Raw genomic sequence first — 27,395 nt, 5'->3', positions numbered from 1 at the left:
GAGAGAGAGAGAGAGAAGTCAGAGACAAGGCAGAGACTGTAAGTATGTGTAAGGGTTCATAACTTATTACAAACAGAGCAAGAGTGTAATGAATGGTAATTTACACTGCTTGTATTAATAATGATAATAATATTGATGTTGATACAGACGAATACATCACATACTAGATGACAACCGCATAAAACTAATAATAATGAAAATAGGAATAATAGGAGTATGGAAATAATTTCAAATTATGGTTTATTGGTAAAAAATGAATTGAGAAACAAAGATTAATAACTGCCATCATTTACCCAACTACTATTAACTATGGTGTTGAAGGAGCTGCTGTAATAGTTATTGTAATGTTCTCAGGTATTTAAGTTAGATAAAAGGACAAAGATAAGCACATTGTTTTGAAACTTTGACAACTCCACACAAAAAGAGTATCTACACTAGGAAGTAAAGCTGATTCAATAAACACAGGAGATATGATGCTGCTGACGACAGCTGAGTGCTGTACTGAAATAATTTGATAAATGAGATAAATTGGAATCAAGATTATTATTATTTTGAATTGTCCCTTTACTAGAAACCTTATAGATTGTGCGAATGTCAACTAATGTGATAGAGATGCCTTTTATAAGGACGATCTCTGATGTTGTGTGAACCACACATTGTGTCTTCAGACTGATTTATTCCACATGGCAGATATGCATATTATGAATCGTGTCCTGAAGGAACCGATGTCTGACCCATATGGAGAAGATGCTGGTGTTCTTGTTGAGACACAGTAGGCCGAGGGCGCGGCTTTAAAGACAGCCTCACAGCAACTTGAACAGACCAATGCTGAGGTCCACTACGCTGAAGTGATGCTTGACTCAGTGGAGAAATAAGTTAAAATACTATAATTAAAGGTTTTCCAGATTATAGGAATCTACAATATATTGTGAAACTGCTCAGATGACGTCCGCAGTAGCACATATTCTTCTATTGATAGTTTAATTTATAATGTACTATTAGTGGAGATGTCACATTATTCAAATGAATAGAATGACAGCCATGAAGTCAGAATCAGTCCATTGCCCTTCACTTAAGATTTGTACAATGTATAATGTTTATAAATCAAAACGCAACAAATATATGTACAATACAGTTTACAAACTGAATTTGTAAAAAAGAATGTTTTGCTGACTTTTGTATTCTCTTTGAAGCAACAAAATGTATGTGTTATGTATGTCGTAACTAGGGTTTGACTTTTATGACCTGGGGCTGGATGAAATTTAATTTGAGATGCACTGTAAAAGCTCCAGGAAATTGCAACTGGCCACTGCACCTTCCATAAGAGAGCTCAAACATTTGCTAATGCATTGGTTGCCTCACAGGCACTCTTTCCCTGGTTTGCCCATGTGGCGCATGGTGTTGGCCACACGGGCAAAGGGGGGATGTGTGCATCAGTCTTTTAAATTGGTTTGCCCCAGGTTTTATAGTAACAGCTTAGCAATATTGTAGAACTTGCCACATTTGTCAAGCTCATAATCCTGCAATATGCAAATAGATTGTGTTCAAAAGCTTAAATGTTGTGGATATGAATATATACTTGTAATAATATATAGGTGTTCTAAATGGGTTGAAGCCTATCCCGTAGGAAGGCTGAAGTAGTAAAAGTAGCAAAAATACAGTTAAGGGATGTTATATGTAGATTTCGCATTCCAGGGAAATTTCCAGTGATAGGAACACTCACTTCACTGGGACAATAGTGCAGGAACTATGCAAAGCCCTGCGAGGTAAACAACATTTTCACTGCCCCATCAGGCTCAGTCAGCTGGAGCAGTGGAGAAACAAAATGGGATATTAAAGAATAAGCTGTCTAATATATGCAAACAAACAGGACTCAAACGTCCAGATCCCCTTCCTATAGTCCTAATGACAATGAAATCGTCAGCAAATTGAGAAAAACAGGTCTTTCTCTGTGTGAGATTATTATGGGATGACTTATGAGACTCTCCATCACTCCTCCATTGTCTGTAAGGGAAATGGACATCCACTTGATGGATGATGCTCTGTTGTCTTTTTGTATGGGACTAACACGTGCTTTCTAAGCTGTCCATTCACAGATGAAAGCCGCCCAGACTGAACCATCCCAGCAGGTTTACCACCCCTTCCAGCAAGGTGACTGTGTATATCAAAGCACACAAGAGAAAGTCCTCCCAACAGCCCAGGTGGACAGGGCCCTACCAGGTGCTCCTGACCACCCACACAGCTGTGAAGTGCCTAGGAACGACGACATGGATCCACTCCTCACACTGCAAACTTGCCAATCGAGGCGAACAGCACAACCCTGGTGGAGAACAGAGGGATAAAGGAATTGTTCTTCCACATCAGATTTGACATTACTGTATGTATGCAGGCCCTTGTAATTGCTTTTCCAATACTGCCAACTGGTTATTGATGATTGATTTCACATTGTGGTACGAGTATCGAGTGAAATGAGTGCTATCCACCTCAACAACACAGCGATAACATGGAGCCGGCAGGTGATCCAGGTCACAATAGAGGTCAAGCAGTGGGAGGAGGAAGACGTGGTGGTCAAAGGTGTAGCGTAAGGTACACTTATAAAATTCAATTAAAGAAGTGAATTTATAGTATCACCTTATCACGAATCCTGGAATCTTGTAGAACTCAATTTCTGTAATAATTGGACGCAGACACCAATTCCAAAGATATAAATTGTCAAATTTATTCAAAAACAAAGACTAAATGTAGCACTACACTAATTATACAAAAGGGAAAAACTAATTAAAATTCAACTCTAGATCAACAAATCAAAGACAAATCACTTCCGTGACCAAATCAAAGACCATGGGATCGCATATGATAACACACAAATCATTAAACAAAAAAGGTTATAAACACATTGACTACAATACCGGTTAGTAAGACGAAGGTGAGTCTCTCATTAGTATTGTTAGTCAGACATTCAATAACTATGCAGGTTAGTATTTATGTCAGGTAACTTCTCGTTATATATATATCAGTCTCATTAACGTTTAGGTGGAGAGAAAGATCCTATCATTACTTGTTACCACAATTTCCCTTAACTGATTATTATTCAATGATTAAGGATAGGCAGGGCCACCTATAATCTGGTGTCTATTCACTTGTGTCAATTTCAGACTAAACAGTTAAACAGGAATGAGAAGATATTTCTCGGCGTTGACAGATTTTATTTCTAAAATTATCAACAAAACAGTTGAATGCAACACACATTTATATTTAAGAAAACTAAATGATATTACACATTCTAGAGTTATGAATCACAGATTAACATTTCTAATTGATTTCTCAAATGTCATGAATCACAAACTCCAAACTGTTAAACTTATGTGAACTTCGTCGCAGAGAGGCCTCTCTGGCTTCGGGCTCAGATAACAGCACACGGCACGAGGTCCGTGTGGTTTGGAACAAAGGCAGTCCGGTTCGGCTTTGTCCAAGAACTTCCACTCAGTCGATGCACCTGGAAGTTGGGGTTTCGCGAATGTAGAGTCTTTTCCAAACAGATTTTCCACTGGTTTGAAGGCTCCAAGGTTGTGCACAAAATCTTCTTTGTAAGCAGGGTTCCACCGTAGTTACTTGAAGACAAAGTCTTTGAGGAAAGCAGGGCCCTGTTCGTTCCAAGGGTCAAGTTTCTTAAGACTCAAATAGCTATTTAAATGACTTTCGTATTCAGTCGACTTAGTCAATTGTCCAGCTGGATGGCTGGGCACAGGCGGGCAGCGCAGTCTGTAAAGTTCTTTATTTAATAAAGTCCTTTAAAAGAATTCTTCGTACGGCTCAATCTCCTTCTCCCAGTTTAACCCTTCTGTTGCTGGTAAAGACTTAGTTGGTTTCTGGTTCCGGTTCTGGCAACAGAGATACAAGTTGAGCTGTGGCAGCGAGTTACTGGTTTAGGTGAGAGAGAGAGAGAGATGCCGTGCGTTACCCTTTATACGCCTGTCAGATCAATAGGTGATTGGTTCTTTAGTTTGTGAGATTGGATTTCGGCTTCAGCCCCCAGTGTCCTATTGGAGGGGGGCTTGATGTATGACTGATGTCAATCCATGCCATCTTTTGGAAATGCCGGTTGGCACGGGTTCGTAGCTCTGTGTCGGGATTTCGGCTCTCGTCCATTTCAAAGAGTTTTTATTTCCTACAGGCCCCCTTCCCCAGACATCTCACAGCAGGGATTCCAAGCTATTTGGCCCATTCTTGGTGCCATCCTCCCAAGACTGTCACTTTGATGTAAACCAGTTCACATGCTGATGAGTTAAGGAAATCTGATAAATTTGGGGGGGAGAGGTCTTCTTTAGATCAGTGCTTCAGCTCAGAGCTAAAATGCTCTTATCAGAATACACCCAACATAACGCTACACTGGTTAATTCTGTTCTGGGAAAACCACAATCCTGCAGGTTTAATAAGTCTCTCTACACATCAGTCCCTGAGTACCTTCAACCAATGGTCATTTTGACCAATTAAGCCCAAGAATTGAGTCAATTAAGTTGTCATGGACTACCCAGTGAAGACGTGAACTAACGACTAGGTCACACTGTGAGCTCACCAGAGCAGACATTACACTGAGCTCACTGTGAGCTCACTTAGCGCTTTTCCAGCGACATGGTGCCGGTGCTGGAGCCGGAGCTGCTGCTCGGCCTGGGATCCAGCTGATCTTTTTTGAACCGGCCCGCTTTTCCACCGGTTTTGACGTCACTGGATGTGGGCGTTCCCAAGCATGGAGTAGAAGTGGAGAAACACAGCAATAGTAATCAGCACCGAGGCGACTGCGTCTTTAAACCCCATTTAACATCACAATCAAACTCATTCCGCGTCTATGGCAAATCGTAACCCTAATGTTACAAATGTTCCCTAAACACCTATTTTGCAGGATCAATAAAAAATTATTAGGATTTTTTAAACTTTTACTGACACACATAGTTAATAGCAATGTGTTATAACTTTACCGAAAATAATAATCTGTATATCTTTAATTGTTTAGACGTTATTAAGATATAATGCATCTTTCACATAGGGAACATTTGTAACATGTTAGGAAAAACAAACAAATGATTTGAAAATATTCATAATTACAGCATACAATTTGTCAGGCTTCATAACAATGGTATTTATAACATACTCTGTAAAAATCAAGCAAATAGCATTTGTGGTTCACGAGAAAATATGTATATATAATCAAAGCTATCAGACTATAGCAGCCGGTGTATAAAGACACATACGATTATACAGCATTATTTGGCAGCTTCGCAAGACCTAATTTGAAACGTTGTTGGTAAGTTAGATAATTAGTGGGGACCCGCTATTTGCAGTTCTTCCCCTCCATAATTGCTAAAATAAAGTTTTACTGACATTTTATTGACCCTACCACTGCATAGGGCACATCTGTAACATGAACGCTACTGAATGGCACATACATTGAAAACTACGGAGAACTGAGACAAATCCACTTTACACTTCATAAATAATCTTAAAACGTTTCCAACCAAGGCAACACCCACTTGAAATACGTTCATTCTCATTTTTGGTAAACAAAAAGAGAGATTGTTACATATGTTCCCTATGATGCATCTACAGAGAGAGAGAGACAGACAGACACTAACTCTCTCTCTCTCTCTCTCTCTCTCTCTCTCAGCTGGGAGTGTGTGGGAGGGGTCTGCAGTGAGCGGGAGTGCTGCTGAGAGCTCTGTCCTTTGGCTGCGTTTTTTTGTTGCTTTACTTTTTTCAGTTTGTTTATTTTGTCTTCTGTTTTCAGTGCTTTTCTTATTGTGGGGGAACAGGGGAGGGGAGGGGGGAGTACCGGTAGTTCTTCCCGGGTCGGGGGGTCGGACCCCCTGAATGCGTCTTTTGAAAAACTGACCCGACGCCATGGAGTCAAGATCGCTCCGGTGCAGTTCTGCCCCCTAGAGCAGTGTGTGTTAGCGGTTGGGGAGGTAGCAGGGTGTGAAAATATCAAGTCTGCTGCCATTGTTATCTTCTTAAAAACCACTGATCTGCTCAATCAGCTAGTGGCTAATGGCACAGTGTTAGACGACACTTTCACCCCGGTGTTGCCGCTCGCTGCTCCTGCCCGGAAGGTAACGCTGTCTAACGTCCCTCCGTTCATCCGCACCGGCTCGGGCAGCTGATGTCCGGCATTAAGAGGGTCCCGCTGGGCTGCAAAGCCCCGCAACTGAAACACGTCGTGTCCTTCCGAAGGCAGCTGTATATGATCCTCAATAACATCAATGAGGATCTTAATGTCATTTTTAAATTTAAGATCGACAATACCGACTACGTCGTGTTCGCTACTTCGGAGTCCATGAAGTGTTTCAGGTGTGGGAGCGAGGGGCATGTCGTGAGGAACTGTCCCGAACAGGACAGGGAGCGGGAGGAGGAGCGGGGCGACGCGGGGAGGAATAGAGACACCGGCCCGCAGCCACAGATGCAGCGGGCAGACAGAGATCGAGCCCCGGCGGAGGAGACAGTCGCCGGTCGGACCGATGGTACCACTGATGCCGTGACGGGGGAAGAGCTGCCCGGAGGCGATGACGCACAGCTGGGGGACGGGGTCGAGGCAGCGGGGGATAGTGACGACCGAGACGCCGGGGGGAGATGGTGTTGAGGCGGTGCACGGGGCGCTGGTTAGTGACGAGGAACAACCTCAGCAGCCAGCAGACGGGCGGACAGACACACAGGGTGTAGCCGAGGAGGAGGCAGGGCCAGGCTCGGCGGTACAAGCCGAGGCGCCGGGTGGAAAAAACGCACTAAGAAGGTGCTGGGAGGGAGCACGGACGGTGTTGGTAAATAGTGGCAGTAAAAGAAGTGGTGGCACAGTAGTGAAGCTGGGGTAGCGAGCGGCTTGGTGGGGAAAGGTCCGGCTACACGCTGGAGCATCGCGGCTCGGAGTGACAGTGAGGGCGGCTTCACGGATTCCTCTCTCGCCTCCTCGTCCTCGGTGAGTCAGAGCTGCAGTGAAGGATATCAGGAGGTTTTTAGAGAAAACGAAGGGAAAGAGGTCTGTTGTAGTGGAGCAGTTTTTCCCAGATCGTGCACGCCTGCTGGCCTCTATTAAGTTTTTACAGAAACCCTGACCTATCAATTTGTACAACACTCACTGAAAACCATGTTTGGGGTCAATTCCTGTTTTTCAATTCCAATTCCTCCTACAAATCAATTCAAAATTGCAATTACTTTTTGCATTCACAGAATATTCTTTATTGGAATTGAATTGAAAAGGGAATTAAAAATTGAATTGGAATTGACCCCAACCCTGTTGAAAACAAAACAAAAAATACAGATCTGGTTCTTCAAATCTTCACTCTGGTTTCATTCTGTGTCGTAGTTCATTTATCTTGCTGTTAATTGCACCACCAATTACACTCTTTGGGGTACTGGGCAATTTTTTCAAGGTAGCCCCTAAAAAACATGTATCACATAGATTTAATGACTTGCACATAGATATATAAAAATCTTTTAATAAACATACCACATATCTTTGAGAAGGGTTCATTAGTTACATATTGCCACAGTAAATCAACATTTTTGTGTGTGGGTGTATTTAAACGTTTTGGTGTATGCTCTTAAACTTGTCTTACACTAGTTCATAGTAAAATCTGTACTTGGCGAAGCAGCTATGCAAAGGCAGTCTTTTCTCCATTAATACCTTGCTTAAGCATTACATTGATGTGGCACAACTGGACTGAAATGTGAAGTATTTGCTCAAAAGTCAAATTTAAATGAGACATGAAAGTTTATATTGTCAAGGATCCCATGGCACTATTCATTATTATTATGTATTAATATGTCTGAAGCATTAATCCAAGGTGATTTACAAGGTGTTGTTGAAAGAGTGACGTGGCTGAATTCTAAGTCAGGCTTCCCTCAATCAGGTCTAACAAATTTGTTATGACTCCACCTTTACTGCTGTGTAGTAATCTGCTGGTACAAAATGGCTGCACCCCAGAGGGTGGTGGGTGAAGTGAGTCTGTAGAGCACTTTGGGATCTTTCCAGCTGCTACATGTAAGGTATTATTATTTATTAATAAATTAACTCTAGTCTCTGAAACTAAAACAAAGGCCAAAGGAACATTTCAAATGCTAACCCTTTGTGTTCTATACAGTTAAAAAGGAGAGTTAGAAATTTTGTACAACAGCATTTACATACAATATATGGCTTCCACCTTTAAGCGATCCAGAGGTGTCTTTTTCTCCGAAGTTGGATCTCTCTTGCTGCCACCACCACGAAGATTGCTCTTTAGTAATGTTGGAAAGTCAAAGACAGCAACCGTCAGGGTTCTTGCATATGACGTATTCGTGCTGCACCTCTCTGCAAGGATCCAGGACAGTTTGTCAATGTAAACTCCAGTGCCTGGGAATATTTCCACCTAAAAGACAATGGTAAATAAAAAACAAGTTTATCCCCAAACTATTCTTATATTATGTTAAGTGGAATACATTATCAGTAAGGCTGTGATTTTGTTACAGAAATGTGTTATTAAAGACCACAGTATGTCTCAATTCTAAGTTTATTAATTTACAGACATAATAAAGTCAGTGAATCTGTGACACCCATAATTCAATTACATTCTTATTATCAACTATAACTATGAATATAACTGATAATGTAGCATCATTAGATTGTTTACAACCAATATTTGTTTTCAATATATATATTTTTACCTTGTCTTTGTAATATTGTAGACCAAGAGTGTTATACCTGTTTTGGTGATTCTTTGTCAGATTCAGAACAATTTGCTGTGGGGCTGTCAGAACCACTTGATGGTGACACACTTTTGTCTTCATTGCTGATAAATGTGGCTTTTGTTACAATTTTTTTCAGATTGTCCAAAAGGTCTGGAATCTCTGGAGAAAAAAACCTTAGTATTAAATGATAATCATTTCTAGTAATATATTTAATACAAAGTGAAAACAAAACCATCAATGCCTGCAATTATACTTGAGAGACTTGCTCTATGTTATTGGGAAACTGACCTTTTTGTGGGTCATTAACATTAGCTACGAAAAAAATAAAAAAGATAAAATACAACAATTACCAGGTCTAATGTAATGCATATAGTCATTAATGTAGGATTATGAAGTTATGTTGAAAAACTTTATTTAATAATCAGTATTATTAAACTATTAGACAGTGCACATTAAGAGTCTGTATTGTGGTTCTAGATTACTTCAGTATGATCAACTATAATACATTACTCTGGAATCTAAATTACTGAAGAATAACATTTATCAAGGTAAGGAATTATTTGCTATAAATAAAAAAACTTACCATCAACCATACGGTTTCGAAGACATTGGTTTTCATTTTTAAGTCTTGTGTTTTCCTTTTCGAGCTGCTTAACGTTTTGCTGTAGCTCAACTTCACTGGACTCTTTAAATGTCTGTAGAATATGACGGGATCTAATTCTTGAAGCTCCATCGGTTTTCTTTCTTATTTTGTGCTGTATTCAGAGAGGAAAAGAGTTTAAAATGAAAATATATATATATATATATGAATATGATTAAAAAAAAACAATCCTGCAATACATTTATTTAATATTTGCAGTAATTATCTCACCGGTAACTGTGGTTCATCAAGGTCACTATCATCTGAAATTTGAAGTTTTTTGTTTGGTTTAGGTACTCTCTTCATTTTAGGACAGGGCATTTTTGTTAGGTCATTAAGTTTTCTTCTTAGTTCGCCTTCTTTTCCTAAAATAAAAATAAAATAAATAAAACCCTGCATTATGTCCACAGATATTTGGGGATTATATTTATTTGTCATAAAAATACTGTGCTTTGACCATACAAATTAAGATGAACAGCCAACACTGAATCAAAACTGAAGTTAAATTATATCTGGTTTAATTTATTTTGTGATTTGGGGGATTTTATTGTAAAGCACAACACACAATAAATCGTTCTTACAAATGCCAGTCAAGTATGACGAGTTTTTAGCGCCCTCACCACCACCTACCATGTTATAAGAGTATGTTAGACGTACAACACATTAATAACTTAAACATTCATTTCAAATATACTGTGATTGTATATATCAAATAGCATGTAAAGACTTTAATGTTTTTTTTTTTTAAATAAACATTGTTACCAGTCATAATGATCTGCGCTTCATGGACAGGCCATCCACCTTTTGGAGGTTTGTTCGTGTCTCTCCACTCTGCTCTGAAGTTTCGAGTCGTCTCTTCGTCATCATCAGCAATGCTGAATAAATCAAAATTGCGAAAGCAAGCAGTGGGAATCACGCTGTAAGAGTCTTTGTCGACCCCGCTTTCCCACTTCACCAACGCGTGCATCACCGCCATACTACCTTCACCTTCTCGTCCGTTTTTCCCCCGACAAGTCACGGCACAAAAAACAGTCCCGCTCTGCATTCTGGTACTTGGCGTTCTTAATAACACCAACAGGGTGTAATCGCATAGACCACTCGAGTATAAAGTACTACATATCCCATCTGTTACAGTTTTTTTTCTTCTTCTGAAACTGCAAGCGCACTACATAAAGTTTGGCAAATGAAGAAATTTGGATGATGAGTTTACAATCTTATAAACAGTATTTAAGTAAACCTAGATATGCAATTCCAAAAAGATCAGCATCGAGATGGAGAAACAGGATACAAAAATAATAATACAATGTTTATACTTTTTGTATTTTAATTACAGTATGTAATTATTGCCTTTTGATTTACATTTACAGAAAAAGAACGGCGGCAAACGTGGACTACCCAACAAGAAGCAACAAAGTTACTAAAATATCAGATTCTCAGGTAAGCTTCATGCAGCCATACATGTATAATTATAAAATCAATCCAAAAAATAGACCTTGTTTACCCTACAACTGATTTGAGTGTTAATTCTATTTAAGATATAAAAAAATATTTTATTTTCTGAACTAATAATCTGTGAACATTCTATTATCTCTATAATTTTAATTAATACATTTATTTTATTATTGGTGGAACATTATGTTTTTCAGCTCAGATGATTTCACGTACCATCAATTTTTCTGTTAATAAATGTGCAAAAACAAATCAGATGGATAGGCCCCTACATATGAACATTAAGTTAAAGGCCTAGAGTGAGTGTTCTTCACTTCCAGTCATGGCGGGCCACAATCCAGCTCTTTGTAACTCATCAACAACCAAAGACCTGGGAAAAGGGTTAAATGGCTTCAGTTAAGCCAATTAGGTAATTAAGAGCTCAACTGGAAAAAAAACAGCAGGCATAGGGGTACTTTAGGACCACAGTCACTGATATAACCTACAATGTTGTTGTAATGAAAATCAGCAGACAGTGGGCCTCCTCCAGGACTAAGGTTGAGAAGCACTGGTCTTGAAGACCACAATAACAATCGACCTCAAGGGCTAGGGATATTCGAGGTGATGCTAAACCAGTCCTGAATGTTTAAATATAATGTTATTTTCTTGTAGTGTGCCGTTGCTGTTAATGCAACCAGTTATATTGAGCCATCAAATACAGAAGCTGACGAAAGACATCAACATGTAAATTTAGTTGTAAATTTAAAGTGTGTGTGAAAAGTATTTTGTATATGGAGATTAACCCATAGTTTCACAGATAAATTGTGGACCAGTGATATTCAGGATCTTCAAAACAAGTCCTGAATGCTCAAACTTAACACTTCTTTTTTTAGAGTGTCGTTGCTGTCAATCCAGCCAGTGATGTGGAGCCATCAGATACAGAAGCTGATGAAAAACAACATGTAAATTTCCTAAATTAATATGGTGCATCAAAATACTTATTTAGCACTTTCAACTGTTTCTTTGTGATTCCTAAAATTACTTTACAGGCTGGGGCTGGGGGAAGACACTGCGCCCGCCTGGAGAAGCCTGTACAAGCCCCCCTCAATAAGAGAGCTGGCAATCTGCAGTGGAGGGTGTTACACACCATTATTGCTGTCAATTCTTTTATTACTGTTCTTAACCCTGCTGTGTCCGACGCCTGCCCATTCTGTGCTCAGAGAGAGACCGTGTTTCACTGTTTCAGCACTTGCTCTCGGTTGTCACCCATTTTTAGTCTTTTAACTCGTCTTTTTACTGATCTTAACCTGATTTTTAACACAAAGGTTTTTATTTTAGGGGCGCGATACACCAGAAAGACCAAACATGTGGACCAGCTGGTAAACTTCTTGCTGGGCCAGGCTAAAATGGCCGTCTATAAGACTAGGAAGAACAGAGTGTGTGGGGAGGGCAGTGAGGATGCAGTGAGAGTGTTTGCCATGCTGGTCAAGTGCAGAGTCAGACTAGAGTTTAACTATTACAGGCTGATGAATGATTTGGAGAGTTTTGAACAGGTCTGGTGTATTAATGATGCCCTTTGTGAATTGTATGACGGGGAGTTGGTTTTTATTATGTAATTCATTTATAGGGTTTAGTATTTGATGGTTGTTTTGTTGTGTGTATTGGGTTGCTTTCTTTAAAAGTGTACAGATCAGTGGCGGAGTTAATGCTTGTTGGGGGGAGACAAACAAAGGGGAACACTATTTTTTATTTATTTATTTATTTTCTTTTGTATGAATTATTGCGTGTTGCAAACAGGCAATGAAGTCTGATAAAAGTCAAAAAGTCTCTCTCTCTCTCACACACACACACACAGCCAGCAAGACACACAGAGCCAGCCAGCTCAGCGATGACATCACAAACATCTCTCTCAGGTGACTCCTATGACATCACAGAGCACGTACATTCCGTTGCTTGCCGTCTGTCAACCACTCAGTCACTGCCAGCCAGACTGGCTGGCTGACTGGATGGTGGGGCTGCTTGCTGCTGCTGCGTACCTTAGCAAGCTTATTTGCTTGACCGGCCTTCCTCCTCCGCCCACATGCCCACCTATGTCCGATCTGCTGTTCACCTGGATCACAGCTCCGCCCCAACAAGGCAGAGCCTCCCAAGAATGGTACAAACTCACCCACGATCCCCTCCACGGAAAGCTATAGCAAAAGGCAAAAGCATTATACGTAATGAAGAGGAACCCGAGTCCAAGACGCATCCGACCAGCCATACATATTTGTGTGTATTAAAGATCACATTTTATTACATTTAGATTTTCTGTACTTTATTACATCTTTTTGTGATTTTTAAATGTATTGTTTCTTTTCCTTATATATGTATGTATGTATGTATGTATGTGTGTGTGTGTCTGTGTGAAAGTGTATGTGTTTGTGTGTCTCTGTGTGAAAGTGAGTGTGTGTGTGTCTGTCTCTGTGTTTGTGTGTCTGTCTCTGTGTGAAAGTGAGTGTGTGTGCGTGTGTCTGTCTGTGAAAGTGTGTGTGTGTGTGTGGGTGTGACAGTGTGTATGAGTGTCTGTCTGTCATGTAACTCGCACATCTGTGAGGGCACCATTTTTGCAGAAAGAGATGTACACATTTTGGAGCAACATATGCTGCCATCCAGACATCGTCTTTTCCAGGGACATCCCTGCATTTTTCAGCAGGATAACGCCAAACCACATTCTGCCCAGATTACAAGCGCATGGTTGCGTAGGCAGAGAGTGCGGGTGCTAGCATGGCCTGCCTGCAGTCCTGACCTGTCTCCGAATTGAGAATGTGTGGCGCACTATGAAGTGCAAATTAAGACAACGAAGGCCCTGTGCAGTTGCGCAGCTGAGGAAATGCATAATGGATGAATGGGGGGAAATCCCACTTGCTAAACTTAACCAAGTGGTGTCTTCAGTGCCCAAGTGCTTAATAAGTGTTATTAAAAGAAAAGGTGATGTTACATAGTGGTAAACAGTCGACTGTCCCAACTTTCTTGGTTTCTTTTCACTGCTAATGAGATGCTGTAGAGTGAGTTAGTTATATTGCTTTCAGGAGCTCTAATCGTATTGATGAGTTCATGCAGCATTTGTAATTGAATTTCAAAAAGAAATCCTTGCTGTCTGGCCTGTGTGTATGAGATGTACTCTGTCAATCTTTGGCTAACAACTGAAACATTGGTAGAACAGAAATGGCAACATAAAAAAGAAAAGTACATTTTAAAAGAGCACATTAAATAGGATGAATATACAGTTTTTTACAATCACTTTGTCACTAATTTCAGAACCTTGATGTCATTTTTCAAAACTCTAGACACAAAACTCAAAACGGTCATCACTTGTAACACAGGCTGTCCAATGTTCAAAACATTGCATTGTGCATTCATATCTTTAAAGAAACCTTGCACTTGCAGACTTGTTGGTTCAAATAATTCATTTATCATGAAATACCATAGTAACATTTATTTAGATCACCCACACAGAAGATACCGATAGTTTCACTGTGTAGTTGTTCGTACAATCATTAAATATTGTAGTACAAAATATGTGATACATGTTTCATTATGGTACTACACATAAATACATCACTGTAAAAGGACTAGTAGAGAGAATACTACAGACACAGTGGAATCATTGAACAAAATCTGAAATGTATTGATGCAATACAATCAAATCACACCATAGGTTTCTTTGAATCCATGCAACAATAATTAGCTACAAAAAAGAACAAAACTACAGTAAAATGTCAACTGCAGTGTTCCTCACCTGGCTTAGTGTAAAACAAAGGATTGATTACTGTACTTCTGAATTTCCATCAGCCCTGTGTTCAGGTTCAGGTTCTCACAACCATTTTTCACAAGAGGCATCTTGAAACTGAACATACCTGAACATACTCAGTCATCAGCTGCTTCACTCTGTCTGCATTTCTTTCAAAAGGCACACTATACTCTGTGCTACACATTGGTATGCAGTATACAGTCATTTGACAATTGAGAGTAGCCTAATGTTTAGTGCATGCTGAAGACTTGCCGCTTCTCAGTACGGAAATTTCTGATGATTGAGGCCACAGTTGATCCTGAGTTGATTCTGAGGTTTGATTGAATCATTGTAGCTGCCTCAGTCATGGTCATGCCATGATTTACAACATGCTCTACAACTATTTCTCGGATTTCACTGGACACTATTTGCTGTTGCTGCCGCTGTCTGGTCCGTGGCCTTGTCCTCTACCACGTTCCCCCAACACCTCTCAAATGAGGCCCATGGCTGCCTCTCTGGTGAGGCCTAAGCCCTCCTCTATGACGAGGCCCACGACCACCTCTCAGAAGGGGTGCATGTCCCCTTCCATTCCTTTGACCACCACGTCTTCCTCCTCCCACTGCTTGACCTCTATTGTGACCTGGATGACTTGCCGGCTCCATGTTATCACTGTGTTGCTGGGGTGGATAGCACTCAATTCACTCGATACTCGTACCACAATGTGAAATCAATCATCAATAACCAGTTGGCAGTATTGGAAAAGCAATTACAAGGGCCTGCATACATACAGTAATGTCAAATCTGATGTGGAAGAACAATCATCTTCAACCAGGTTGGAGCGTTAGTTGCAATGCCTTTAATACACGCAGCGTGGAGAGGAACAGTGACTCAAGTAGATCCCAAAGTCGCTCTGCCTTCATTTTAACAGTCAGAGCTTTTATACACAAAAATCAAAGAGCTGGTTATAATCAGAAAGTCATTACTATGTTATCTTAAAAGTTAGCTAAGCAGAATTTATATCATTATAGGACAGAGTTCATAGATCAACACATGGATTAGGGAGCAGGCACTTCAATCATACTGTTTGACATTGTCTCCAAGATTCTCATCGTAAATAACAAACAGAAATCAAACTACCTTCTGGCCTGACCTTCTAGCTTGACCTTATCTTTCTTAAGTATACAAGAGAGAAAAACAGGTATTAGAGAAAGAATTTCTAACTTTCCTTCCACACTGCAAACATGGTGTGGAAAAGTGCTACATGATGATGAATGATGATGAAATATTACATCCATAGATAATGTAGTCCAACTGGTTCATGCTCCTCGTTTATTGATGTCAATGGATCTCATTATCCTGAAACTTTCATGATCGAAACATGGAATATTGTTTGTCAGTTTCCATAAAATTATGCATTAAGAGTAATGCAACAGTCACTTATCATTTTGAGCAGCTGTATCAATTGATAGTTAGATCTTTGTAATGAAATGAATAGACAGTGATCTCAGATGTAATGTGTGAATTGCATTTTGAAATGGTAATACTTTGATGTTAAGTTGTGTCATTTTAGTTCAATGAACAAATGATCTGAGGTTGATGTGTATTGTATCCAAGCAATTGTAAAAAAGTGTTAGAGTTTTGAAAAATGTGCATTTTGATCATCGGGTGTGAGTTTAGTGTCTAGAGTTTTGAAAAATGACATCAAGGTTCTGAAATGAGTGCCAAAGTGATTGTAAAAAAGTGTAATATCAGGGGACAGTGGCTATTAGTGATCTGGCCTTCCGTGGCCTCTGTATTAATGTAACAGGTCACATTGTATGTGTACACTGATACTTGATAGTATAATATAGTACAAGTAAAAAACATACATAGGTATCATAGAAGTATTTTGCAGAAATGATTATGGATAGTTATCAAAATGGAGAGGAAATGCTAAATCCAGTCTCCCCAGGCTGAGCTTCTATTGCTGCACCAGCTGGCCCCACTATATGGATAGAGCCACACCAAGTACAAGAGTCTCCCCATTGCTATTTATATCTCCCTATCCAGTCTTCTTTAAATGTCAGGGTGGGGTGCCTATTCCCCTGCATGCTTTGAAACCTATAGCACCTGGGACGCACACTTGGGATCCGGTTCCTCTGCCCCTCACATACACATGAGGAATCCCAGGTGCTCAATACGTCATACTGTCTCTTTCATCTCATGTGTAAACTATGGACAAATACATGACTAAACGTGTTTAGTTGCTTTTCCCAGAATGCTTTGCGCCACGATATGCAAATAACGGGGACTATGATTGGCTCCCTGACATTACCCACACTGCGACTGATGCTACCCATTTCACTACCCAACAAAGACCCATAATATGCGTGTGTCTGTCTGTCTGTCTGTCAAAGTATGTGTGTGTGTTTCTGTGTGTGTCTGTGTCTGTCTGTCTGTGTGTGAAAGTGTGTGTGTGTCTGTCTGTCTGTCTGTCATGTAACTTGCACATCTGTGAGGGCACCACTAATGCAGAAAGAGATGTACACATATTGTTTATTTTCCATATATATGTATGTATGTATGTATGCATGTCCAATTGCTTTGACAATACAAATGAATTGAATTGAGAGGGAGAGAGAGAGAGTAAGAGAGAGAGAGAGAGAGACAGACAGACAGACAGACAGAGAGACACACACACACACACACACACACACACAGAAAGCCAGCCAGCCAGCTCAGCGATGACATGACGAGCCTCTCTCAGCTTACTGCTATGACATCACAGAGCACGTACATTCCGTTTAACAAATCGTTAAACAAAAAAGGTTATAAACACATTGACTACAACACCAGTTAGTAAGACGAAGGTGAGTCTCTCGTTAGTATTATTAGTCAGACATTAAATAACTACGCAGGTTAGTATTTATGTCAGGTAACTTCTCGTTATATATATATCAGTCTCATTTACGTTTAGGTGCCGAGAAAGATCCTATTTGTTACCACAATTTCCCTTAACTGATTATTATTCAATGATTAAGGATAGGCAGGGCCACCAATAATCTAATGTCTATTAACTTGTGTCAATTTCAGACTAAACAGTTAAACAGGAATGAGAAGATATTTCTCGGCGTTGACAGATTTTATTTCTAAAATTATCAACAAAACAGTTTAATGCAACTCACATTTATATTTAAGAAAACTAAATGATATTACACATTCTAGAGTTATGAATCACAGATTAACATTTCTAATTGATTTCTCAAATGTCATGAATCACAAACTCCAAACTGTTAAACTTATGTGAACTTCGTCGCAGAGAGGCCTCTCTGGCTTCGGGCTCAGATAACAGCACACGGCACGAGGTCCGTGTGGTTTGGAACAAAGGCAGTCCGGTTCGGCTTTGTCCAAGAACTTCCACTCAGTCGATGCACCTGGAAGTTGGGGTTTCGGGAATGTAGAGTCGTTTCCAAACAGATTTTCCATTGGTTTGAAGGCTCCAAGGTTGTGCACAAAATCTTCTTTGTAAGCATGGTTCCACCGTAGTTACTTGAAGACGAAGTCTTTGAGGAAAGCAGGGCCCTGTTTGTTCCAAGGGTCAAGTTTCTTAAGACTCAAATAGCTATTTAAGTGACTGACACTTTCATATTCAGTCGACTTAGTCAATTGTCCAGCTGTAAAACTCCACTGATCAGGTGGGTCTGTGAAGTTATTTATTTAATAAAGTCCTTTAAAATAATTCTTCGCTCAATCTCCTTCTCATAGTTTAACTCTTCTGTTGCCGGCAAAGACTTGGTTGGTTTCTGATTCCGGTTCTGGCAACAGAGCTACAGGTTGAGCTGTGGCAGCGAGTTTCTGGTTCAGGTGAGAGAGAGAGAGAGAGAAAGACTGTCCGCTGTTCCTTATAGTCTGTCAGATCAGTAGGTGATTGGTCCCTGAGTTCTTGAGATTGGATTTCGGTTTCAGCCCCCAGTGTCCTATTGGAGGGAGGCTTTATTTATGACTGATGTCAATCCATGCCATCTTTTGGAAATGCCGGTTGGCCTGGGTTCGTAGCTCTATGTCGGGATTTCGGCTCTCATCCACTTCAAAGAGTTTTTATCACCTACAGGCCCCTTTCTCCAGACATCTCATAGCAGAATTCCAAACTATTTGGCCTCTTCTCGGTGCCATCCTCCCCAAAACTGTCACTTTGATGCAAACCAGTTCCAAGCTGATGAGCTAAGGAAATCTGATAACTTTGGGGGGGGAGAGGTCTTCTTTAGATCAGTGCTTCAGCTCAGAGCCCAAATGCTCTTATCCATATACACCCAACATAACGCTACATATGTATGTATGTATGTATATATGTGTAGAAGGAAAATTAGAAATTATTTTCTTACACCTGTTTTTCTCTCTTGTATACTTAAGAAAGATACGGTCAAGCTAGAAGGTCAGCCCAGAAGATAGTTTGATTTCTGTTTGTTATTTACGATGAGAACCTTGGAGACATTGTCAAACGGTATGACCTACGTGCCTGTTCCCTAAAACCATGTGTTGACCTATGAACTCTGTTCTATAATGATATATGTTCTGCTTAGTTAGCCTTTAAGATAACATAGTAATGACTTTCTAGCATGTATGGATGTATGTATGTATGTATATATATATATATATATATATATATATATGTATGTATGTCCAATTGCTTTGACAATACAAATGAATTGAATTGAGAGGAAGAGAGAGAGAGAGAGAGAGAGAGAAAGAGAGAGAGAGAGACAGACAGACAGACAGACAGCTCAGCGATGACATCACGAGCCTCTCTCAGCTGACTGCTATGACATCACAGAGCACGTACATTCCGTTGCTTGTCGTCTGTCAACCACTCAGTCACTGCTAGCCAGACTGTCCCTAAGACAAAGTGTACAATACTTCAATTATATCTCCTCCAGACAGAAAGAGAGTATTAAGAGCTACGATGAAGTTACCCAAGTGATGTAAAAAGCTTGCAGCACCAGGTATTTCCAGGAGGTCTCCCATCTAAGTACTGACCAGGCCCTGCCCCGTTTAGCTTCCGAGATCTGACGAGATCGGGAGCGTTCAGGACGGTGTGGCCGCAAACCAAGAGGCCTGGCTGCATGATGTCTCTTAAAGGCTGGCGGGTATTGACGGAACTTCCAGCAAAAAAAAAAAGAAAAAAGAAAAATGGAGTGAAAAATATCAGTGCAGCAAAGGGTGTTGAAAGTAGCCGGGTATGTGAACAATACTTCAATTATATCTCCTCCAGACTGAAAGAGAGTATTAAGAGCTACGATGAAGTTACCCAAGTGACGAAAAAAGCTTGCAGCACCTGGTATTTCCAGGAGGTCACCCATCCAAGTACTGACCAGGCCCTGCCCCGTTCAGCTTCCAAGGTCTGACGAGATCGGGCGCGTTCAGGACGGTGTGGCCGCAAGCCAAGAGGCCTGGCTGCATGAAGTCTCTTAAAGGCTGGAGGGTATTGACGGAACTTCCAGCAAAAAAGAAAAGAAAAAAGAAAAATGGAGGGAAATATATCAGTGCAGCAAAGGGTGTTGAAAGTAGCCGGGTACGTGTACAATTCTTCAATTATATCTCCTCCAGACTGTAAGAGAGTATTAAGAGCTACGATGAAGTTACCCAAGTGATGTAAAAAGCTTGCAGCACCAGGTATTTCCAGGAGGTCTCCCATCTGAGTACTGACCAGGCCCTGCCCCGTTTAGCTTCCGAGATCTGACGAGATCGGGCGCATTCAGGACGGTGTGGCCGCAAGCCAAGAGGCCTGGCTGCATGATGTCTCTTAAAGGCTGGCGGGTATTGACGGAACTGCCAGCAAAAAAAAAGAAATAAGAAAAATGGATGGAAAAATTTCAGTGCAGCAAAGGGTGTTGAAAGTAGCCGGGTACGTGTACAATACTTCAATTATATCTCCTCCAGACAGAAAGAGAGTATTAAGAGCTACGATGAAGTTACCCAAGTGACGTAATAAGCTTGCAGCTCCTGGTATTTCCAGGAGGTCTCCCATCCAAGTACTGATCAGGCCCTGCCCCGTTTAGCTTCCGAGATCTGACGAGATCGGGCGCATTCAGGACGGTGTGGCCACAAGCCAAGACGCCTGGCTTCATGATGTCTCTTAAAGGTTGGCGGGTATTGACGGAACTTCCAGCAGAAAAATAAAATTAAAATAAAAATAAAAAAATGGATGGAAAAATATCAGTGCAGGAAAGGGTGTTGAAAGTAGCCGGGTACGTATACAATTCTTCAATTATATCTCCTCCAGACAGATAGAGAGTATTAAGAGCTACGATGAAGTTACCCAGGAGACGTAAAAAGCTTGCAGGACCTGGTATTTCTAGGAGTTCTCACATTCAAGTACTGACCAGGCCCTGCCCCGTTTAGCTTCCGAGATCTGATGAGTTCGGGCGCGTTCAGGACAATGTGTCCGCATGCCAAGAGGCCTGGCTGCATGATGTCTCTTAAAGGCTGGAGGGTATTGACGGAACTTCCAGCAAAATAAAGAAGAAAAAAGAAAAATGGAGGGAAAAATATCAGTGCAGCAAAGGCTGTTGAAAGTAGCCAGGTACGTGTACAATACTTCAATTATATCTCTTCCAGACAGATAGAGAGTATTAAGAGCTACGATGAAGTTACCCAGGAGACGTAAAAAGCTTTCAGTACCTGGTTTTTCCAGGAGGTCTCCCATCCAAGTACTGACCAGGCCCTGCCCCGTTTTGCTTCCAAGATCTGACAAGATCGGGCGCGTTCAGGACGGTGTGGCCGCAAGCCAAGCGGCCTGGCTGCATGATGTCTCTTAAAGGCTGGAGGGTATTGACAGAACTTCCAGCAAAAAAAAAAAATAATAAGAAAAATGGAGGGAAAACTATCAGTGCAGCAAAGGCTGTTGAAAGTAGCAGGGTACGTGTACAATTCCTCAATTATAACACCTCCAGACAGATAGAGAGTATTAAGAGCTACGATGAAGTTACCCAGGAGACGTAAAAGGCTTGCAGCACCTGGTATTTCCAGGAGGTCTCCCATCCAAGTACTGACCAGGCCCTGCCCCGTTTAGTTTCCGAGATCTGACGAGATCGGGCGCATTCAGTACGGTGTGGCCACAAGCCGAGAGTCCTGGCTGCATGATGTCTCTTAAAGACTGGCGGGTATTGACGGAACTTCCAGCAAAAAAAAAAGAAAAAAATAAATAGAAAAATGGAGGGAAAAATATCAGTGCAGCAAAGGGTGTTGAATGTAGCCGGTTACGTGAACAATTCTTCAATTATATCTCCTCCAGACAGAAAGAGAGTGTTAAGAGCTACGATAAAGTTACCCAGGAGACGTAAAAAGCTTGCAGCACCAGGTATTTCCAGGAGGTCCCACATTCAAGTAATGACCAGGCCCTGCCCCGTTTAGCTTCCGAGATCTGACGAGATGGGGCGCGTTCAGGACGGTGTGGTTGCAAGCCAAGAGGCCTGGCTGCATGATGTCTCTTAAACGCTGGAGGGAATTGATGGAACTTCCAGCAAGAAAAAAAAAAAAAAAAAATAGAAAAATGGAGGGAAAAATATCAGTGCAGCAAAGGGTGTTGAAAGTAGCAGGGTACGTGTACAATTCTTCAATTATATCTCCTGCAGACAGAAAGAGAGTATTAAGAGCTACGATGAAGTTACCCAGGAGACGTAAAAACCTTGCAGCACCTGGTATTTCTAGGAGGTCTCCCATCCAAGTACTGACCAGGCCCTGCCCCATTTAGCTTCCGTGATCTGACGAGATCGGGACTGTGTGGCCACAAGCCAAGAGGCCTGGCTGCATGATGTCTCTTAAAGGTTGGCGGGTATTGACGGAACATCCAGCAAAAAAAAAAAAAAAAAGAAAAATGGATGGAAAAATATCAGTGCAGCAATGGGTGTTGACAGTAGCTGGGTACGTGTACAATACTTCAATTATATATCCTCCAGACAGATAGAGAGTATTAAGAGCTACGATAAAGTTACCCAGGAGACGTAAAAGCTTGCAGAAACAGGTATTTCCAGGAGGTCTCACATTCAAGTACTGACCAGGTCCTGCCCCGTTTAGCTTCCGAGATCTGACGAGATCGGGCGCGTTCAGGACGGTGTGGCCAAAAGCCAAGAGGCCTGGCTGCATGATGTCTCTTAAAGGTTGGCGGGTATTGACGGAACTTCCAGCAAAAAAAAAAGAAAAAAATAAATAGAAAAATGGAGGGAAAAATATCAGTGCAGCAAAGGGTGTTGAATGTAGCCGGTTACGTGAACAATTCTTCAATTATATCTCCTCCAGACAGAAAGAGAGTGTTAAGAGCTACGATAAAGTTACCCAGGAGACGTAAAAAGCTTGCAGCACCAGGTATTTCCAGGAGGTCCCACATTCAAGTAATGACTAGGCCCTGCCCCGTTTAGCTTCCGAGATCTGACGAGATGGGGCGCGTTCAGGACGGTGTGGTTGCAAGCCAAGAGGCCTGGCTGCATGATGTCTCTTAAACGCTGGAGGGAATTGATGGAACTTCCAGCAAGAAAAAAAAAAAAAAAAATAGAAAAATGGAGGGAAAAATATCAGTGCAGCAAAGGGTGTTGAAAGTAGCAGGGTACGTGTACAATTCTTCAATTATATCTCCTGCAGACAGAAAGAGAGTATTAAGAGCTACGATGAAGTTACCCAGGAGACGTAAAAACCTTGCAGCACCTGGTATTTCTAGGAGGTCTCCCATCCAAGTACTGACCAGGCCCTGCCCCGTTTAGCTTCCGTGATCTGACGAGATCGGGACTGTGTGGCCACAAGCCAAGAGGCCTGGCTGCATGATGTCTCTTAAAGGTTGGCGGGTATTGACGGAACATCCAGCAAAAAAAAAAAAAAAAGAAAAATGGATGGAAAAATATCAGTGCAGCAATGGGTGTTGACAGTAGCTGGGTACGTGTACAATACTTCAATTATATCTCCTCCAGACAGATAGAGAGTATTAAGAGCTACGATAAAGTTACCCAGGAGACGTAAAAGCTTGCAGAAACAGGTATTTCCAGGAGGTCTCACATTCAAGTACTGACCAGGTCCTGCCCCGTTTAGCTTCCGAGATCTGACGAGATCGGGCGCGTTCAGGACGTTGTGGCCAAAAGCCAAGAGGCCTGGCTGCATGATGTCTCTTAAAGGTTGGCGGGTATTGACGGAACTTCCAGCAAAAAAAAAAAAAAAAAAAAAGAGAAAAGAAAAATGGATGGCAAAATATCAGTGCAGCAAAGGGTGTTGACAGTAGCTGGGTACGTGTACAATACTTCAATTATATCTCCTCCAGACAGATAGAGAGTATTAAGAGCTACGATAAAGTTACCCAGGAGACGTAAAAGCTTGCAGCACCAGGTATTTCCAGGAGGTCTCACATTCAAGTACTGACCAGGTCCTGCCCCGTTTAGCTTCCGAGATCTGATGAGATCGGGCACGTTCAGGACGGTGTGGCCGCAATCCGAGATGTCTGGCTGCATGATGTCTCTTAAAGGCTGGCGGGTATTGACGGAACATCCAAAAAAAAAAAAAAAAAAAAAAGAAAAATGGAGGGAAAAATATCAGTGCAGGAAAGGGTGTTGAAAGTAACTGGGTACGTGTACAATACTTCAATTATATCTCCTCCAGACAGAAAGAGAGTATTAAGAGCTACGATGAAGTTACCCAGGAGACGTAAAAAGCTTGCAGCACCAGGTATTTCCAGGAGGTCTCACATTCAAGTACTGACCAGGTCCTGCTCCGTTTAGCTTCCGAGATCTGACGAGATCGGGCGCGTTCAGGATGGTGTGGCCGCAAGCCAAGACGCCTGGCTGCATGATGTCTCTTAAAGGCTGGCGGGTATTGACGGAACTTCCAGCAAAAAAAAAAAAAAAAAAAAAGAAAAATGGAGGGAAAAATATCAGTGCAGCAAAGGCTGTTGAAAGTAGCCGGGTACGTGTACAATTCTTCAATTATATCTCCTCCAGACAGAAAGAGAGAATTAAGAGCTACGATGAAGTTACCCAGGAGACGTAAAAAGTTTGCAGCACCTCGTATTTCCAGAAGGTCACCCATAAAAGTACTGACCAGGCCCTGCCTTGTTTAAATTCCGAGATCTGACGAGATCGGGCGCGTTCAGGACGGTGTGGCCGCAAGCCGAGAGGCCTGGCTGCATGATGTCTCTTAATGGCTGGCGGGTATTGACGGAACTTCCAGCAAAAAAAAAAAAAAAAAAAAAAAAGAAAAAGAAAAATGGAGGGAAAAATATCAGTGCAGTAATGGGTTTTGAAAGTAGCCGGGTACGTGTACAATTCTTCAATTATATCTCCTCCAGACAGAAAGAGAGTATTAAGAGCTACGATGAAGTTACCCAGGAGACGTAAAAAGCTTGCAGCACCTGGCATTTCCAGGAGGTCACCCATCCAAGTACTGACCAGGCCCTGCCCCGTTTAAATTCCAAGATCTGATGAGATCGGGGGCGTTCAGGACGGTGTGGCTGCAAGCCAAGAGGCCGGGCTGCATGATGTCTCTTAATGGTTGGCGGGTTTTGACGGAACATCCAGCAAAAAAAAAAAAGAGAAATGGAGGGAGAAATACCAGTGCAGCAAAGGGTGTTGAAAGTAGCCGGGTACGTGTACAATTCTTCAATTATATCTCCTGCAGACAGAAAGAGAGTATTAAGAGCTACGATGAAGTTACCCAGGAGACGCAAAAAGCTTGCAGCACGTGGTATTTCTAGGAGGTCAGCCATCCAAGTACTGACCAGGCCCTGCCCCGTTTAGCTTCCGAGATCTTACGAGATCGGGCGCATTCAGGACGGTGTGGCCACAAGCCGAGAGGCCTGGCTGCATGATGTCTCTTAAAGGTTGGCGGATATTGACGAACTTCCAGCAAAAAAAAAAAAGAAAAATGGAGGGAAAAATATCAGTGCAGCAAAGGCTGTTGAAAGTAGACGGGTACGTGTACAATTCTTCAATAATATCTCCTCCAGACTGAAAGAGAGTATTAAGAGCTACGATGAAGTTACCCAGGAGACGTAAAAAGCTTGCAGCACCTGGTATTTCCAGGAGGTCACCCAACCAAGTACTGACCAGACCCTGCCCCGTTTAGCTTCCGAGATATGATGAGATCAGGCGCGTTCAGGACGGTGTGGCCGCAAGCCGAGAGGCCTGGCTGCATGATGTCTCTTAAAGGCTGGCAAGTATTGACGGAACTTCCAGCAAAAAAAAAAAAAAAAAAAAATAGAAAAAGGGAGGGAAAAATATCAGTGCAGCAAAGGGTGTTGACAGTAGCTGGGTACGTGTACAATACTTCAATTATATCTCTTCCAGACAGATAGAGAGTATTAAGAGCTATGATGAAGTTACCCAGGAGACGTAAAAAGCTTGCAGCACCTGGTATTTCCAGGAGGTCTCACATTCAAGTACTGACCAGGTCCTGCCCCGTTTAGCTTCCGAGATCTGACGAGATCGGGCGCGTTCAGGATGGTGTGGCCGCAAGCCGAGACGCCTGGCTGCATGATGTCTCTTAAAGGCTGACGGGTATTGACGGAACTGCCAGCAAAAAAAAAAAAAAGAAAAATGGATGGAAAAATATCAGTGCAGCAAAGGGTGTTGACAGTAGCTGGGTACGTGTACAATACTTCAATTATATCTCTTCCAGACAGATAGAGAGTATTAAGAGCTACGATGAAGTTACCCAGGAGACGTAAAAAGCTTGCAGCACCTGGTATTTCCAGGAGGTCTCACATTCAAGTACTGACCAGGTCCTGCCCCGTTTAGCTTCCGAGATCTGACGAGATCGGGCGCGTTCAGGATGGTGTGGCCGCAAGCCGAGACGCCTGGCTGCATGATGTCTCTTAAAGGCTGGCGGGTATTGACGGAACTGCCAGCAAAAAAAAAAAGAAAAATAGAGGGAAAAATACCAGTGCAGCAAAGGCTGTTGAAAGTAGCTGGGTACATGTACAATTCCTCAATTATAACACCTCCAGACAGATAGAGAGTATTAAGAGCTACGATGAAGTTTCCCAGGAGACTTTAAAAGCTTGCAGCACCAGGTATTTCCTGGAGGTCTCCCATCCAAGTACTGATCAGGCCCTGCCCCGTTTAGCTTCCGAGATCTGACGAGATCGGGCGCTTTCAGGACAATGTGGTCGCAAGCCAAGAGGCCTGGCTGCATGATGTCTCTTAAAGGCTGGCGGGTATTGACGGAACTTCCAGCAAAAAAAAAAAAAAAAAAAAAAGAAAAAGAAAAATGGAGGGAAAAATATCAGTGCAGTAATGGGTTTTGAAAGTAGCCGGGTACGTGTACAATTCTTCAATTATATCTCCTCCAGACAGAAAGAGAGTATTAAGAGCTACGATGAAGTTACCCAGGAGACGTAAAAAGTTTGCAGCACCTGGCATTTCCAGGAGGTCACCCATCCATGTACTGACCAGGCCCTGCCCCGTTTAAATTCCAAGATCTGATGAGATCGGGGGCGTTCAGGACGGTGTGGCTGCAAGCCAAGAGGCCTGACTGCATGATGTCTCTTAATGGTTGGCGGGTTGTGACGGAACATCCAGCAAATAAAAAAAAAGAGAAATGGTGGTAAAAATATCAGTGCAGCAAAGGGTGTTGAAAGTAGCCAGGTACGTGTACAATTCTTCAATTATATCTCCTCCAAATTGAAAGAGAGTATTAAGAGCTACGATGAAGTTACCCAGGAGACGTAAAAAGCTTGCAGCACCTGGTATTTCCAGGAGGACACCCATCCAAGTACTGACCAGGCCCTGCCCCACTCAGTTTCCGAGATCTTACGAGATCGGACGCGTTCAGGACGGTGTGGCCGCAAGCCGAGATGCCTGGCTGCATGATGTCTCTTAAAGGCTGGCGGGTATT

General features: G+C 41.9%; 4 non-coding genes and 18 pseudogenes across 4 annotated transcripts; all 22 read right to left on the bottom strand.

Moving 5' to 3' along the window:
• Nucleotides 1-12,904: 12,904 nt before the first annotated feature.
• LOC136762314 (U5 spliceosomal RNA) lies at nt 12,905-13,019 on the bottom strand. Its single transcript, XR_010820518.1, has one exon. It is a non-coding gene; the product is annotated as a U5 spliceosomal RNA (small nuclear RNA).
• A 6,494-nt stretch (nt 13,020-19,513) lies between these two features.
• On the bottom strand, nt 19,514-19,632 carry LOC136761473 (5S ribosomal RNA). The gene has a single exon (XR_010820358.1). It is a non-coding gene; the product is annotated as a 5S ribosomal RNA (ribosomal RNA).
• Nucleotides 19,633-19,848: 216 nt separating this feature from the next.
• Nucleotides 19,849-19,967, bottom strand: LOC136760706 (uncharacterized; annotated as a pseudogene).
• Nucleotides 19,968-20,183: 216 nt separating this feature from the next.
• Nucleotides 20,184-20,302, bottom strand: LOC136762639 (5S ribosomal RNA). Its single transcript, XR_010820833.1, has one exon. It is a non-coding gene; the product is annotated as a 5S ribosomal RNA (ribosomal RNA).
• A 214-nt stretch (nt 20,303-20,516) lies between these two features.
• On the bottom strand, nt 20,517-20,635 carry LOC136762458 (5S ribosomal RNA). The gene has a single exon (XR_010820657.1). It is a non-coding gene; the product is annotated as a 5S ribosomal RNA (ribosomal RNA).
• A 224-nt stretch (nt 20,636-20,859) lies between these two features.
• On the bottom strand, nt 20,860-20,978 carry LOC136761838 (uncharacterized; annotated as a pseudogene).
• A 216-nt stretch (nt 20,979-21,194) lies between these two features.
• On the bottom strand, nt 21,195-21,313 carry LOC136761698 (uncharacterized; annotated as a pseudogene).
• A 216-nt stretch (nt 21,314-21,529) lies between these two features.
• Nucleotides 21,530-21,648, bottom strand: LOC136760742 (uncharacterized; annotated as a pseudogene).
• A 222-nt stretch (nt 21,649-21,870) lies between these two features.
• Nucleotides 21,871-21,989, bottom strand: LOC136762001 (uncharacterized; annotated as a pseudogene).
• A 544-nt stretch (nt 21,990-22,533) lies between these two features.
• Nucleotides 22,534-22,652, bottom strand: LOC136762131 (uncharacterized; annotated as a pseudogene).
• A 222-nt stretch (nt 22,653-22,874) lies between these two features.
• On the bottom strand, nt 22,875-22,993 carry LOC136762116 (uncharacterized; annotated as a pseudogene).
• An 886-nt stretch (nt 22,994-23,879) lies between these two features.
• On the bottom strand, nt 23,880-23,998 carry LOC136761242 (uncharacterized; annotated as a pseudogene).
• Nucleotides 23,999-24,215: 217 nt separating this feature from the next.
• LOC136761176 (uncharacterized) lies at nt 24,216-24,334 on the bottom strand (annotated as a pseudogene).
• Nucleotides 24,335-24,553: 219 nt separating this feature from the next.
• On the bottom strand, nt 24,554-24,672 carry LOC136761620 (uncharacterized; annotated as a pseudogene).
• Nucleotides 24,673-24,900: 228 nt separating this feature from the next.
• LOC136760711 (uncharacterized) lies at nt 24,901-25,019 on the bottom strand (annotated as a pseudogene).
• A 210-nt stretch (nt 25,020-25,229) lies between these two features.
• On the bottom strand, nt 25,230-25,348 carry LOC136761281 (uncharacterized; annotated as a pseudogene).
• Nucleotides 25,349-25,557: 209 nt separating this feature from the next.
• On the bottom strand, nt 25,558-25,676 carry LOC136761115 (uncharacterized; annotated as a pseudogene).
• Nucleotides 25,677-25,897: 221 nt separating this feature from the next.
• LOC136760783 (uncharacterized) lies at nt 25,898-26,016 on the bottom strand (annotated as a pseudogene).
• Nucleotides 26,017-26,228: 212 nt separating this feature from the next.
• On the bottom strand, nt 26,229-26,347 carry LOC136760782 (uncharacterized; annotated as a pseudogene).
• Nucleotides 26,348-26,556: 209 nt separating this feature from the next.
• LOC136760922 (uncharacterized) lies at nt 26,557-26,675 on the bottom strand (annotated as a pseudogene).
• Nucleotides 26,676-26,901: 226 nt separating this feature from the next.
• Nucleotides 26,902-27,020, bottom strand: LOC136761418 (uncharacterized; annotated as a pseudogene).
• Nucleotides 27,021-27,231: 211 nt separating this feature from the next.
• Nucleotides 27,232-27,350, bottom strand: LOC136761534 (uncharacterized; annotated as a pseudogene).
• Nucleotides 27,351-27,395: the final 45 nt, after the last annotated feature.

Source organism: Amia ocellicauda, chromosome 10 (genome assembly GCF_036373705.1).
Source record: "Amia ocellicauda isolate fAmiCal2 chromosome 10, fAmiCal2.hap1, whole genome shotgun sequence".
In the NCBI taxonomy this organism is placed as follows: Eukaryota; Metazoa; Chordata; class Actinopteri; order Amiiformes; family Amiidae; genus Amia; species Amia ocellicauda.
Note: the sequence above shows the minus strand (reverse complement) of the source record. Positions and strands in the feature narration are given on the sequence as shown.